We start from the raw sequence: 15759 nt of genomic DNA, 5'->3' as shown, positions 1-15759 counted from the left end.
GTTTAAAATTACTTTTAATTTATATTTTTGGTCCTGGATCATTTCACTTCTCCTACAGAGCGGTTGTAGTGAGCTAGAAACCACTGAAAGTGCAATTTTCCCCCACTGCACTCCAGCAGTGTATCTCAAGTCAAGGTTTCCCAACAGCTTTTTGTGAGAATTAAGACATTTTGGGATGTGAGCTATGTCTACTGGCTAGGACTCATCTTCCACAGGGATAAACAATGGAAGATATTAGACTCCATATATCTTAAGCTGCCCCATACCAGCTATGTTTTCTCAGTCACAACTTTCTAGAGCTTCTTAAGCATGTGCTCTCCCATGCCAAGCCCTGTGGAAAAATGCAACATAGCCCATTGCTGTATGTCAGATCAGAATCTGTGCTTTTCCTAGTACTGAAGGAAATGCTGAAGGTCTCTACACACCACTCATTACAACACAGACTTTCTGCTCTTCTCTTCACTTCTCTTTTCCAAACTGCCCTTATCCCAGGCTCTCAGCCGCAGCAATTCCCAAAGCTTCCCAAACCCCTGCAGGCCCACACAGGCTCCATGCAGGAGTTCAAACTCAGCTCCCAGCCTTTCAAGCAGCAGACACCAATCTGCTCTGTTGTTCAGCAATCTGTGTTTCCCTCAAGGCTGAATGCAGGAAGAAAAGCTACATCCATAATCCTTGCCTGCAGAAGCAGATGCCTCAGCACCTCAAAGCACAGAGGATTACATCGAGTGCACGACTCTCTGCTGAAGAGTGAATGTACAGACAACTCAAAATATTCTGCTACAGGTTTTAGGCAGATCAAGAGCAACTGTGAAGATGGGAAGGACCCAAAAAATCCCTAATATCTTCTTTTCCATTCTGGTAACTGGCTTTTTTTTTTTTTTTTTTGGTGAACCTACTTTCTTAGTACTGCTCTACAAGAGATGAATGAGAATCTATCAAAATCTTTCATAAAACCATGAAAAGCATAAAAACATTACATAAAAATGAAAAAACCCTCTTACAAATAAAGCCAATTATAATTTCCTCCATTACAGCATAGTCATTTAAAACTCAACTACATTAGCCTTCATTTCGTGCAAGAAAATTCTACTTGGAGAAGTCTGAATATTTCCTTCTATGCTGATGGCCCATGGACTACTGTGAGATATACACAGAACCATATAGGTTTGAAAAGTCCTTTAATTAAATTCAAGATCAAGAATTTACAAAGTAATCAGAAATCAGTATTTGTCATCTCAGTAGAATAAACATTTTATAAACATTTATAAGATAATGACTGAAGATTCTGTAGTTTCTAGTTCCTCAGAAAGTTTCATGTCTTTGAAGAACATAAGTCAGGTTTCACTCATTACTCTAAATCATCAGTTAGAAAGGAAACTGAAGTCTATTTTTTAATGTTCCTTTTCTTGATCTCAGAGGGGCTTATGAACATGGCTTCACTAGAAGAATCTTGGGATTAATCTCACATCAGATAAAACTTTCTCTATTTATCTCTGTAAAATTTTGAGGAATAAAGACAAAGAGCATGGGCAAATCAAAAATAATGCTGTCACAGCAAAAATAAAAATTCTTCATGAACTGCAAAGACCTATTGCGGCTCTTGGTGCTTAAACCCAGAAGGATTTTTTCATTTATTAACATCCTGTCCTTGTTCAACAGCATACTAATGAAGTTAATCTAAAGGCTAAATTTCAATTATGAATCACAGACCCGCATCTCTGCTCCCTGATTGCTCAGATAATCTGAATTAAGCCTTCTCCTCTCCAAAGCACAATGGCTGACTGCAGATAAAAGTTCCCAAACATCAAAAATATTCAGTCCAGAAGGTAAAAATCTGACAAACACCTGTTTTCACATCCATTCGATAACTCTCTGGCAAAGTAATGATTTCTAGTAACTTGACAGACTGCTCGCTCACTTAAAATATGCTGCACAGGTTTGAACAATAAAAGGAACTGCAAATGTTTAAATCTCTCAGGCTCACAGCCAAGACAAAGTCTTCAGCCAGAGTAAAAAAGGGTTTCCATTTGCTAAAATAATTTAGGAGAAAATGTTTTCCTCTTGAGTACCTACAATGTATTTGTCCTGGAACAAAACCTGAGAGAGCCACCATGGCAAACCAAGATCAGGGAGAGGCTGTGCAGCTCTGGGCTATTAATATGCACGACTACAGACCGAAATGTGGAGCTTCATGACGTGCCAATGCAGCTCAAATAAGGAGCTGAAGCTGCAGAACTGGAAAAAAACAAAATATGAGTAATAACGACGACCTGGATCATTTCCTTCCAATTGCTTCTGCAAACAGAAGAGTGATGAAGCTCACAAGAACACCAAACTGTGCTGCTCCCCCATCTAGAAGACTGATAGGGAGAAAACACTGCATCTGCTTTTTAACAAGACAATAAAAGAAGCTGAAGAGCCAGCCTTTAGTTTTTAGCTGAGAGGATGGAGCACTGAAGGACTGTTCACTTGTGGTGGGAGTCAAAGGAGCAAGAGGGAAGCAGAACAGGGAAAGCCCTGAGTCCCACCCTAGGGCAAACCTGGGTCACAGAAACCAGAGCCTTCCAAACCATCTCTTGCAAGTGTTTTTACCATAGAGTGTAATGTGATTTCCAGACAATACAGCAACTCTACAGTCAACTCCTCCACTCCTCATGGGAGGGAAACCTAGAAAGAGTAAATACAGCATAACCAATCACTGACCATCTCTAGGAGTAAAAACTTCCGAGATTTTCTTCCAAACCTAGGATAACACAGTGATAAACTCCTACTTGACACACACTTATCAGCTCCTTCCCATACTCCAAAAGTCAAGCTCCCACAAAGGGAGAAGACTGTTCAGACTCGCTGCCATTCCACAGCATTAAACCACAGGTCAGGTACAGTAATCTAATTTTTCACTGACTAATAAAGACTTTTTTTCCTCTTTCAAGTTAGATGATGTCAAACATTCACACCCCCACCTTCACAGCAGCCACTGCACTGCTGAAGGTTTCTACTGTCCTAAGCACAAATATCAATCTCTTCAATTCTCATATTCTTCAGGATACAAGCACAAATAGTTAATATTCCACCTCCATCCTTAGTCTACTGGTATCCCTCTCTACTGCCTTTATCCTTCCAATACATGTCACTCAGTGGGAAGTTGCCAGCACCTAAACCCTGAGACCATGAAAATAAATTCCTATCATTGAACAAAAACCTTAGAATTTTTTTTTTCCAGATTGTCATGATATTCACAATGTTATCTGTTTTGGCAATATTGACTCCTAAAACACTGATACAAACCTGGAAAATCATTTGGCAATTACATCCTTCCCAAGCCTAAAATCTTGCCATTTTCAAATACCAAATGGGCACTTTGCTTTAGTGTTTGGCTGGATCCTGTGCAAGTTTGCCTCCTTGCCTTAGTCCTTAAATGAGCTGTTTCTCAGCAACACACTCAGAGAGTTGTCAGCCTGAGCAGTAGGCACGGATGTATATGCTTAGCAATATGCTTGGTGGACATTGTCATTCATAGTTCTCACCGAAATACATCTTAATTGAGAGCAGCATTACACCACAAATGAGCCAGAAAAAAAGGCCAACAATAATGACAGACCACTAGAAATAATCTGTTGCCTTCTGGGTAAACTGCTCAATGCTAAAACTTATTATCTGTAAAAGCACCTTTTGAATCACTTTTGTTTTGCCCTGTGGAATACCTTAATGTTTCCACTAGTAATAAAATTTCTGGCTTGCAATACTGCCCTGGTCTATCAGACCGCAAGAGAAGGGAAGGGAAACAATGAAAACAGGGAAACACAGAAGCGCTGTTATTATTAAACCTTTCAGTTACAGAGTTAATTCCAGCTAAACACTTTAATCTGCTGCACTGCTTATATGAAGTGGATGTTTTTTTCCAGAAGGAAATCTAATTTTAGAAGCCCGGCATCAAACAACTGCGTGGCCATCCATATCTGCACTGACTCCAGTTCTGCTGCAAGTAATCTGTTAAGCAGCACATCCCCAGCTGGGGACTGTAATTAGGGTGCAAACTGCCATACAATCCCCTTGCCAGATTGATGAAGGAGACCTCTTACAAGGTGATCCAGAAGGCAGTGTTGAGATCATTAATCATTCATCCGTCGAGGAGAATACAAAAACCTCTGCCACCAAGAGCATTACACTGCAAAAGTATCTTGACAGAACTAACTCCTAAAAAAAACCAGTGAACTTTTAATTAAAAGGTCAGGCATTAGTTACTGTATTATTTTTTTAAGTTTTAGATAAGCTCACTTCAAAAAAAACCTTTATTCGGATGTCAGACGGAATTTGACACTCCTCCTTTGCTACTCCTTTTACAAGCTTGATAATGATCAGCTCAGAGGGTTTTTAGCTCTGCAAGCAGCATCCCCAGATAGTAAACAAATATAACAGTAATCTACAGTGCAAGCTTAAATACCCTGCCAGGCTGCCAATATTTCAACCTGCAACCATTTGTTTTCAGAGATTTGAATCCACAGAAAATGCAAGTATTTTCAACAATGCATAACTGCAAACATTGTTAGCACAAAAATCCAGTCTACAGGGAGAACACCAGATCTTGAACACCTGCCTAATGAGGTCTGCACTGTCCATCCTAAGCATATAAGTCTTGGCTCTGCCCAATATCAACTGAACTTTTTTTTTAATACACTTACTATAATTAAATACTTCAAGTATTTAAAGTTGAGTTTAAGCGTAAGTGTTTTCCTTCTTCATTGTTATTTGATCCAACAGGCAAGCTCACACCATCTTTAGAGAAAGCACAAAAATACAGAGAGAAAAATGCAAAAATCAAGAACACTGAGGCACTCTAAAAGTGTATTGAAAGAGCTGGAAGTATTGGATACAACTTTTTAACCATCTTTAGTATGCAACCTTATGTTTTACTTACCACGTTCCATGCCAGATCCTCAGCATCAGAAGTTTTTTAGCTTCACGCACATTTCACCTGAGCCCAGCCTTTCCCTCCCCTCCCTTGAACTACCTGGGATTTAATAGAATTGCCTAGGAGACTTCTGCTGTTTCAGAAGCAATCAAAATCTATCCTATACAACCATCTACCAGACTAACAGAAAATACATTTTCCTCTAGAATGTGCAATAGGAAGGAAACTTAATCCAAACACATCATTGCATAGTCCAACAGGATTTGCTTACAAAATCTAAAATCTATCCCAGTGAAGGCAAGCTCCTAGAAGTTAAACAAAAAAATAGTCAGCAGGCAAGTACTTTCTCTTATTTTAACTGAAAAAGCCAAATCTAAATCTTTTTCAGCAGATCATCAAGAAGCATATATGAAATCAAGGGAAGAAAAAGAAATCTGCCACCCATGGCTATGAAGTTAAACAAATGTAAATACTTTAAAAGCATTCTTGTTTGAAAATTAAGATAATTTCCCCTCAACTCTCCTCATTCCCTAGAGAAAACAGGGTTTTTCTCATGCAAAGAAAATGAGTAAGAAAAACCCAACAACATTTTTAGCATCAGGTGCTTTTACAACAAGGACTCCTTTGCAAATCTAACTGTAGATAAAACAAAGCTTTTTATTTGTTTCTTCAGCACTGAGAAGTTCTGATTTCCAAACCCTTCCTTGCATGAAAAAGCATGTAAGTAATCTTCTGAATATATGAGTGAGAGAAGGAAAGCAGAAATAGCCTCATTATTATACAGAATCTCACAGGCAGCTGTGGGAACCCAGGCTCCTTAAAAATTATCACCATGTTAAAAATGCATAATCCATTTCAACAAGTTCTATCATATATCACTGATTCCCTCAATATTTACATTTTTCCCACATAGCCTGAACTATTGATAAGAGGTCAGCAACAGTAGGAGTATGCATAAGATAATTCATTTTTTCTGAGGCACCCCGTATTTCTTAATTAGAGTCAGTAACACTAAAACACCACCTAAGAGAATGGAGCACAACCTGCAAAGACTGGTTCAAACCTGAAGATTACAAAGGTGAGAAATCAAGTGTGGCATCATTTGCTGAAAGGCTGTGATAACAATCTCAACAAAGAGCTTAAACCTTTAAAAAATAAGGAAATAAGTTCACTGCACTGGATGGGCCAAGGCAATCCTGTGTGCACTGCAACATCTAATCCTGCCGGTAATATTTCTTGCACTTTGATCCTGCTCAATGGAATAAAAAGTATTAAACACAACACCCAACTGAAGCAACACTGCAATACTTCAAAAGTTACACCCAAGTAAATTGAAGGTTGATCTTATTTTGGAGTAACAAACGAAAAAACCTCCCCCCTCCCCTTTTTGAGTCTTGCTGCATCATCCTTTACTGACATTAATATTGCTCTCCTCCTTAGACAAGCCCTGAAAGACTCTGATCCTTTATATCCTTTAAAGGGAGCAATTAATGCTGCTATTCAGAGTTTCTGACCTTTAACTCTCAGTCCCAGTAGTGTTATTCGGATTTTTCTTTTCAAGTTTAGCAGAAAATAGTCACTATTTGTATCTTCCTAAAGGCAGACAGGCATTAATCCTAACCTCAAACTGGAGTTCATTTTGGAAAAGTAATTTCCAAATTTTTCACTTCCAAATGTGCTCCTCTGCAGGATCAGATACTTCCCAAACTCTGCCCTTCCAAACTACTGCAGTTCAGGTTCTGCCTTCCAGAGGTATTTTGGCAAAAACACTTTGAAAATGCTTCCATAGAAGTTCTGCATCCCATACTGCATTCCCCCTCATCATCCTCTGCAGGAGGATGCCTATTGCTATGATTATTTTCAGTGCAGCCACAGTGCCAAGTTCCATTTTCTTTATTCCTGCTAATATCACTCCCTACTCAACCTTCCTGCCTCGCATTTTTCCCCACAGCTTCTTACTTAGTTGCCCTGTTGCTTCTTTCAGAAATATTCATAAAGAGCATCCCAGTATCAAAATAATGTGTCTACTATTCACTGTCTTCATCTAATCTGTATTTTAAGCTGTCAAACACAGAGGCTGATTTGATACCCTGAAAAACCAAGAATGGTCAATGTCATGTTCAAAACTGCCCCACAAAGCATCTTGCATTTTCTTTTCAACAAGTAATTAACATATGGACATATGGTAGTCTTTTACAAGGTGGCAAATACCTCATACATATACTCCAAAAGAAAAAAAATATATATATATATATATATTCTATCCATCCCAATCCCTCTCTCAAATTTAAAAAAAAAAATCTGATAGAAAGAAATCAATACCTTTCTCCTTTAAACATTCTCTGATAAGAAAGTCGTTACAGCTCATCTGGAAGACTGAAAAGCTGATATTTCTCTAGACCCAGAGAAAGGGTATTCCACAGCCAAGACTCTTCCAAATAGCCAGGGAAAAAAAGTTATACCTATTTAAACAGAGAGCAAGACAGGCTCAGCTAGAGCTGCACAGGGAAGGGGCAATCAACTTGACAGTAAATGTAATTAGTGTTATAATTCCTGCCAAAATTAGACATGATAGAAGCAGATATAACAAACGAATTTGACATGATATATTACCATTGATGTTCCTAAATATATAAAGGCTTTTTGAAGGATGGGAATAGGGTTTTACAGATTTTAAGGGAAAAAACAAATCCTGACAAGCCTCCACCGTGTCTGTCTCCATCCTGTTGCTCATTAAACCTCTCATTTGTGGCTCCTATTTCCTTCACAGTCAAAGTGGCACAAAACATCCCTTTTTTTGCTGCAGATAACTAAAATCAAAGTTGCATCATGTCTCCTTTTCATGTCTTTTCTTCCCTCCCTGCCAATCAGAGGCTTCAAGCCACTTGCTTTCTGAACACATTTACAGTCCAAGCCCATTCCTGAACACCAGCTCACTTGCCTGCCTCTCTTGTTCCCACTGGCAGACCCCAAAACTCCATCACATCACAGCTCCATTCCAAGCTGCCATCTTCTCTTGGTTGTCACTCACACACCCCTTTTCCCTCATCCCAGTACCAAATTTCAACAGAATCACAGAAACATGGAATGGTTTGGGTTGGAAGGGACCTTAAGATTATCCCACTCCAACCCCCTGACATGGGCAGGGAGCCTTTCCACTCAATCAGGTGGCTCAGAGTCATCCAATCTGGGCATAAAACCTAATTTACACCAGATACTGAAGAAGAATCATTCCCAGCTCTGCCCCAAAGAAGCAACAGGAAGGCAGAAAGCCTCAGTGCACAGAGAGCTGGACATGATTTGGCTTCACTGTTAATGAAAAAAAAAAAAAATTTAGAAAAAGAGAAAAAAGAAGTGCCACACACCCCACACATTCCTTCCCAAAGGAAAAAAACTGAACTAGAATTGAATGCTTATTTTGTTTTTGCCTCTGCTAGAAATCAACACTAAAGCTTTCATTTAGTCAGCCAAGTTTTATTACAGAAAAATTATGGCTTCATTTCAGGGAAAATTAACCTTTTGTTTATTTTGTTTCAATTTCCATTTTGCATTAAAGTTTTACTTAACAATACATCGCAATGTCTAGACAAATTTCCCAAGTTCCCAAATCATCTGACTTCTGAGCCAGTGACCTCTCATGAGCAATGGGACCAACCCTGTGTCTTCCCCAGCTGGAAGCTCTGGGCTGCTTCATTTCCTGCACACCTGAATTTGCCACCAAAGTACTTGAGATGGAAAAAAAATCTAGGCCAGGCAGGGGTATTTATGACTTTTTTCTATGATGGAAAGTTTAAAAATTACTTTACTCCAAGAAATAAGTCTTTAACTGGACTTGTCTTTCCTATTGCAGCAAACACTGAGCATATTGCTGTTCATCTCCTGACAAATTACTCTCTGGGAGAATACAAATCATGTGTGCTGAGCTTCAGAAAGGCTCTGGAAGAGAGCTCTGTTTCAGGCCCCTAGAGACAAAAAGGCAGGCACAGAACAGACTCCATGCCCGTGGAGAGCCTCCCCCGCCCATGAGCGCCAGTTTTAATCCCGTTCATTAACAGTGGGGTAGTGCTCACCCTTACTGTGCCACATCCTCAGGCTGCTCCTCCATCCATTACAGCCAGTGTGTTCTCTGTTTTATTAACAGTAGTTTAATTCAATAGATATTCCTACACAGGACAGGTGATCTTTTTGACTATTTCAAAACATTTCACAAAGCAGAACACAGAAAAATTTTTAAATAGGAAAACAAAGCACACACAGATTAAAAAAAAAAAAGCACAAGAAGAAATGCTATTGCATGTTTCTGTTAGGATGACTTTGGAAAATAAAGTTTGCCGTGACTGTCAAGCCTCCCACCACCTAAGTTTTCTTTCCTGAATAAATATCACACACTAAAAATTGATGCTCCATAAACTGCACCATTGCTGGAGAAAATGGCAATCACAGAGACTGCTGCTTCCTCCTTTACCAAAGGTGTATATCCTATTTACTACAGATACCTGAAATCAATTACAGAATCATAAATATTTGCAGCCTACAGCTCTCAGAAGTGTTTCAAAAGGCATATGTTAATGCCCAGGAGTCATTTCCCCCACACTGCAGTGCCCTCAGGCTCTCTGCTCTGTTCTCTGCTATCTGCTGACATCAATTTTGCAATGAAAACCCAGCAATTCAGTTAAAATAGATACTTAAGCAAGATAAAAACATCTATCTAAAGACTCGGTACCACTGTCCTGTTATACATGGACAAAAAATTACATATACATATATATACATATATATACACACACACACACACATATCCCACTATATATATATATATACATATATATATACACACACACTTATATATCCCACAATGTGCTGTGGCAACTTATCCTCTTCAGAAATCCCTGTTGAACACACAGCAGACAGAATTCCCTACTGCTGTCACCGTGTGCTGAAACAATGCCAATGTGAATTACAGGTTATTGTGGGAGATGGATCAGAAACAGCCACAATTATACCTAACGAGTGAAAAGATTGTTTCATTTATCTTTCTTTTGGAAGGCTATGCCAGTCTGACAGAGCCAAATGGCACATTGTGTCTTTCTGTCCATTCCTGGCAACCTCAAGACACATAAGGAATCCCCCTCGCTCCTAACAAGGCTGGGATCAAAAGTTTGCCACATAAAGTTATCCTACATTCAACCTTTCAAAAATATCCACTATTCCCTAAGAGAATATCCCTTTCCTGCACAAACATTTTCTGTTTAAGCAACTGAGTCAGGAAAGTGACTATTTCTCCATTTTCTCGTAGTTTTCAAGTACCGTTAAATCTTCATTCCACCTGTAAAACCCTTTTCCCTCTCTCCTGCTTCTTTCTAGCTTTTCAGGTTACAATGAGATACCTCATTGCACTGTATATGGGTTTGCACATCCTGCCTTTATCAACAGAGTCTGCACAACCAAGGGAGCCACCACAGGGGTCAGACAGGAGCTCATCTTGTGTAGGATTCCTTCCCCACCTGCCTGGGACATGCATGGGCACAACACATCACACACACATTCTGGCCCTGCATCACTAACACAGCTTTTTGTTCACTTTTTGGTGACCCTTGAACCTCTTTCCTTACCCATTCCATTCACTTTCTCAAAAGAGCTGCCTGTTCTGTCAGTGCAGATGGTATAGAAAAAAAAAAACAATCCCCTCTTAAAGTAGTTACCTTATTTTCAGACACAAATATGTAGTTAGATGGGACTGAAAAGAAAAACTAAGATGCTTTTCCAAAAAAAATTTGCAGAAGATTTTGTTGCAATCAGAACAAAAGCTTAACAAATAAAAATCACAATGGAAAAGAAGCACAACTAAAAGCATTCCCAACAAAAATGATGCAGCATGTCCTTAATACTCAAGTGTTTTAACTAAATACAGCAGAAGTACAAAAGAATGTCTGAAGATGACTCAATAAGGAAGCATTCAAAGCAGAAAGAGCATTACCAGCATACTCTTGATAAGCTTGCCAGTCCAAAGCAAAGTATTTTTTTGCTCTCTTGTTCCAAACCAGACTGCAGTCAGTGGGCACTTGTGCTTAGACACAGAAGTAAGGTAGGACAGGTCAGCAGTGACTCAGAGGCTGGGTCTCTGCAGCCTCACAGAGCAAGCAGAGAAACCTGCATTCCCTGCAGAGCTCCTGCTTCTAAATGACCCACACTGCTCTCATCCTCTGGCACAACTCCTGGGTTTTCTTTTTGTCTTCAAATAAACAGTACTTCTTCTGCCTGTGGTGCTTCATCTTTTTCTCCTGCCACAGCACCCACTTCACCACCCTAGAAGCAGCTTTGGATGAGATGGGATGCCCAGCTTCCAGAAGGAGCCCAGCAGAGTTCAGCATCCCTCAGCTGCATCCTGGTGTCCCCTGGCAATCATACCCCCATTTCACACCCCACCTTCACAGTTACCTTCCATTACATGATACTGGGGCAAATAACAGAAAAGCTGGAATGCAATCTCAGTTAAAAAAAAAAAATCAATATTCTCAAAGTTCAGGTAAAGAACTGAAGCAATGATGTGTGGGCAAAAACTCAACAATGTGAGAGGACTTAGAACACTGAGAAACACACATAACTGCACAGAGCTTGGCCATGAAGTCTGATGCCATTGTATCATAAAACTCAGTTATAACAAGGCATGACAGCCCATCCACAGCTTCTCAGCTTCTCAGGTTTAGAGGAAAAACACACAAGCTCTCACCCCTAGGCAGCCCCAGCAGGACTCCCCATCCTCAGCCGCACCCGGCAGCACCGGAGCCTGTGAACTGCTGCCAGAACCAGACAACTTTTCATTTTCTATTACCTTAACAAACCACAGAGCAGCTCTGTCTTGTGAAAACAATGCTTTTGTCTCACCATACTGGAACAAGCCCCCCAAAATTCAATAAAGTTCCTGAAAACTGACAAGCCAGACACACAGTTTTTGAACACACTTTGAGGCAGTCCATGGGGTCAGTTTCCCTCACCTACAAGATGCCTGGGGAAGTTCCCCAAACCAGCTCTGTGTCAGGTGGCTCAAGCAGACAGGTCTCTGCTTTCCCCCAACCACAGCATTGAGCACAACCCATTAAAGCCCAGCATACACTTCTAATGGGGAATAAAAAACTTACCTCCCTGAACAACAGCCTGGGGGCATTTCCACCACCTCTTTAATCTGAAACAGCATCCCTGTTGCACAGCTTCATAATCCACTTCAGTTAAGGTACAGGGATGCCAGCAGCGGTTCAGGGCAGGGAAGCAAAGCAGACAGAGGTACTTGTGGTGTCAGTGAAGCACTGTCAACTCAGGGTAATTTATTTTTTTGGCATTTTCTTATCCCATTCTTTGCTTACAGCCTACAAAGCCAGACAAGCTTAGCTGCCTTGGACACCGGGATGAAACCATGCACATCACAGCACATCTTCCACCACAACCCCCCTGCTCACCTACCAACAGGGAGGCAAAAGCTTCCCAAGTACAATCACCACCTGGGTTTTCCTCTGCCCAAAACCACTCTTACATGGCTACCTTTGTGCTATTATCCAGCACTGAGCTTGGCACAGGGTACCTGCAGCATCTGGGACATTTCTTCTGCCCCAACTCAGGTTCCTCATGTGCTCTCCTCTGCTCCCAACCACTGGGGTAGTTGCAGCTGTGCCCAAACACTAAAGAAGAAAGCGTCTAAACATGCACAAGAGCTCAGCTCACCTGAGGGCAAGTAAGCCACCAAATACTGGTTAAGCAAAAAAAAAAAAAAAATCCATTAAGGAGCAAGGAGACCCTGGGAATCCCCATTTCTCACCCAGAAACCCCAGAAGTTCTGTGCCACTGAAGGCAGCAGCCCGGGTGCCTCCGCCAGCGCAGCACGTCAGCAAACACGCGGCAGGCACGATCTTATCGGCGAGGCTTTCTAGTGAGCAGGCATCCCTAGAAAGCAGTCACTACAAATACCGTTTTCCTGAATATCATTACTGATCCAGAAGTAATGAAATAGCAGATAATATGGCCCCAGGGTACAAATCAACCACCTACCCTAATGCATACAGATGGAGCTTAACAGCTCTTTTGGTCTTCCATTACCAGAGTGAAATGGGATCTTTGAAACATCATCGAGGCAAAGCAGAAGAGGAAGTTTACTAATGAATGATGTTTACTTCTGATTCTTCAGAAAATGCTTTTCAATGCTGTGATCTAAAAAAGAAAATCCTCTGTTTTCATGTAGGAAGACGACTAGACGCAGCTTCCCCTCAGAGAATCAAGACAAAAAAGCAGAGTGTACAATCTCCTGCGCTTCCCTCGTCTTGCAGAAAAGACTGCTGAGAACAGTGTCTCGATAATTTTTGTAAGAATTAACAATGGAAACTTTATCCAGTCCCACCAAAGCAAGCAGCAAAATCGTCACAACTCACAGCAGGGTCATGCTCTCCTTGCCTATGTTTGCAGCAGTAAAAGCAGCAACTTGCACAATGCTCTAAAACCAGCTCGGCACTATGTAAGGTACAGGCAGGCACAGCATCCCCCTGCTTGCATCCTCAGGGAAATTCAGCACTTAACACCCCGAGCATGCCCCCGCAAAGACACAAAGTTGTGCATTCTGAGCTGGCCTCAGCCCCGTGGACCAGCCGAGAACAGCAGAGCCCGCACACCTCACACACCCCGACACAGCCCTGCCCGCCTTCCTTGGGAAGCATCCCCGAACTCCAGCACCTCACTTTAACACCATCTCTTTCACCTCTGACATGGTATTCCACTGGGATCTTTTCAGATACTAACGAGCTCACTACTTCTTTCAGTTTCCCTAAAGTTTGAAGATTTCATCAAGCAAGTTGAGCAGCCATGCAAGGCACCTGTGTGACACAAGGCACAAACAGCAGCTCTCTACCATCACATCCTCTCACAGGTACTTTCAGCGGTACCCAGTTCTAACAGGTAGATTACGCCACTCACCTGCACACACAACATACATTCCCTGTACAACTTGTTCCAAAAATTACATCCTCAGGCAATCAATTCTTTAAGATGACTTTCTGTTTGCATTAGAGGAATTCACCAATATATTTCAATTATACAAAAAAACTGGAGGCAGTGGTCAGCAAGTACTTTTTTATGACCCTCATCTATTCTTTTAAAAGCCTTCTACAGAAACGCTCAGGCAGGCACAGGAGTGGGAGGGAGAGGAGGAGGAGGAAAGGAACAGCATCACAGAGTCCTCATCATATCTTCACATAAATAAAGTCCCAAGTCTATACGGTTTGACCTTGAATAAATAATAATACGCAAAATAAATACAAAGACGAGCACAAATTAAGAACGAACGTTCAAAGTAATGAACGGTTAATGAAGGAGCGTATAAGCGTGCTCTGTTTAAAAACACTGACTGAAGAATCGACGGAGGGAAAAAGACAGCCCAAACACATTGCGATGCTGTGACCGGGGGTGGGTGGGCAGGTGAAAAAGTAGGGTTTGGAAGCCAACCTGCGCCACAGAGAGCCCGGAGCCAGCCGCGATCGCGCTGCCCGCGGCAGCCGCGCTACTTTCCGCGCTGCTCGGCGGAGCGGAGTTGCGGCGGTGCCCGCACCGAGCCCGCCGGTGGCGGCGGCGGCGGGCGCTGCCCGTGCCCATCCCAACTTGCCCTGTCTCACGGGCTGCCGGCTCCGCGCCCTGCCCGCTGCTCCCGCAGCGGCACAGCCGGGGCGCTCGGAGCAGCCGGACCGGCGCGGGGGATGCCACCAGCAGCGAGACGGGAGATCCCGGCCGGAGCGGTCCCAAAACCGCGGCAACTTCTCCCGCGCGGCGCGGCGCGACCCGGCGGGTCCGTCCGTCCAGCCATCCACGCACCCGCACCACCGCCCCCGGAGCCGAACCCCCGGACCCACCCTCTCCCCCGGCAGCGGGGCGGCCGCACCTCCTGGCATCCCGGAGCGCGGCATGGAGCCCGGCGCGGCGTGCTGCGGCGGGAGGTCTGCGGAGCCGGCGCCGCGGGCGAGCGGGGCGGGACGGGCGCGCAGTCCCCGCTCGGCCCCGCGGCGCGGAGGGGCCGCGGGCGGAGCGAAGATGGAGGAGGCGCGGCCCGGCCCCCGCCCGGCCCCGCGCGGGAGCGGCGCGCGCGGCGCCCTCTGCCGGGCGGCGCCGGAACAGGGCCCAGGGCTGAGGGGAGCCGGGAAGTTGCTCCGGCTCGCAGCGCAGGGAGCGGGGGTTCCACGGGTGTTGTTAAACACGGCCCAGCGCTACAAAACTCGTCAAAGCTCAATTTTAGTTGTATGTTTACCCCGCACCGGATTCCGAACAGCGCGTTGTCACCAACCTCCTCACGCTGCTCGCCGTGCAGTGCTGAGGGTGCTCGGAGTGCTTCCGTAACCGCTCCCGGTAATCACAGAATTGCTGAAGCGATTGGGTTGGAAAAGCCCTCTGATATCATAGAGCCCAACCTGTGATCGATCACCACCTTGTTAACCCGACCGTGGCACTGAGTGCCACATCCAGGCTCTCCTCAAACGCCTCCAGGGATGGTGACACCACCGTCTCTCTGGCAGCCTGTTCCAATGTCTAGCCATCCTTCCTGTGAAGAAATGCCTCCAAAGAATTTCCAATTCCTCCAAAGAAATATCCAACCTAAAGGTCCTCTGGCACAGCTTAAAACCACGTTCTCTCGTTTAACCACTTGTTACCCGAGCAGAGCCCAACCCACACTTGGCTGCACCAGGTGGGAGTTGAGGAGACTGAGAAGGTCCCCCCTGAGATTCCTTTTCTCCAGGCTGAGCTCCCTCAGCTGCTCCCCATCAGACCTGTGCTGCAGAGCCTTTCCCAGCTCCTTTCCCTTCCAAGGACATGCACCAGCT

At 43.4% G+C, this 15759-nt stretch overlaps 1 protein-coding gene across 4 annotated transcripts in view; it reads right to left on the bottom strand.

Moving 5' to 3' along the window:
• THSD7B (thrombospondin type 1 domain containing 7B) overlaps positions 1–14958 on the bottom strand; it is a 299320-nt gene extending 284362 nt beyond the window's left edge. For 2 of the 4 annotated variants that reach the window (XM_071435444.1, XM_071435447.1), the window contains exon 1: positions 14826–14958. The gene's annotated coding sequence lies outside the window, so the exon portion shown is untranslated. Of the gene's footprint in view, positions 1–12952; positions 13007–14796 lie in introns of those variants that run through there. The other 2 variants (XM_071435445.1, XM_071435446.1) reach the window with 2 other exon arrangements.
• Positions 14959–15759: the final 801 nt, after the last annotated feature.

The sequence above is a fragment of the Agelaius tricolor genome, unplaced genomic scaffold (genome assembly GCF_023055355.1).
Source record: "Agelaius tricolor isolate 1412-34295 unplaced genomic scaffold, bAgeTri1.0.p SCAF_10, whole genome shotgun sequence".
Taxonomy (NCBI): Eukaryota; Metazoa; Chordata; class Aves; order Passeriformes; family Icteridae; genus Agelaius; species Agelaius tricolor.
This window is presented reverse-complemented; position numbering and strand designations above follow the sequence as displayed.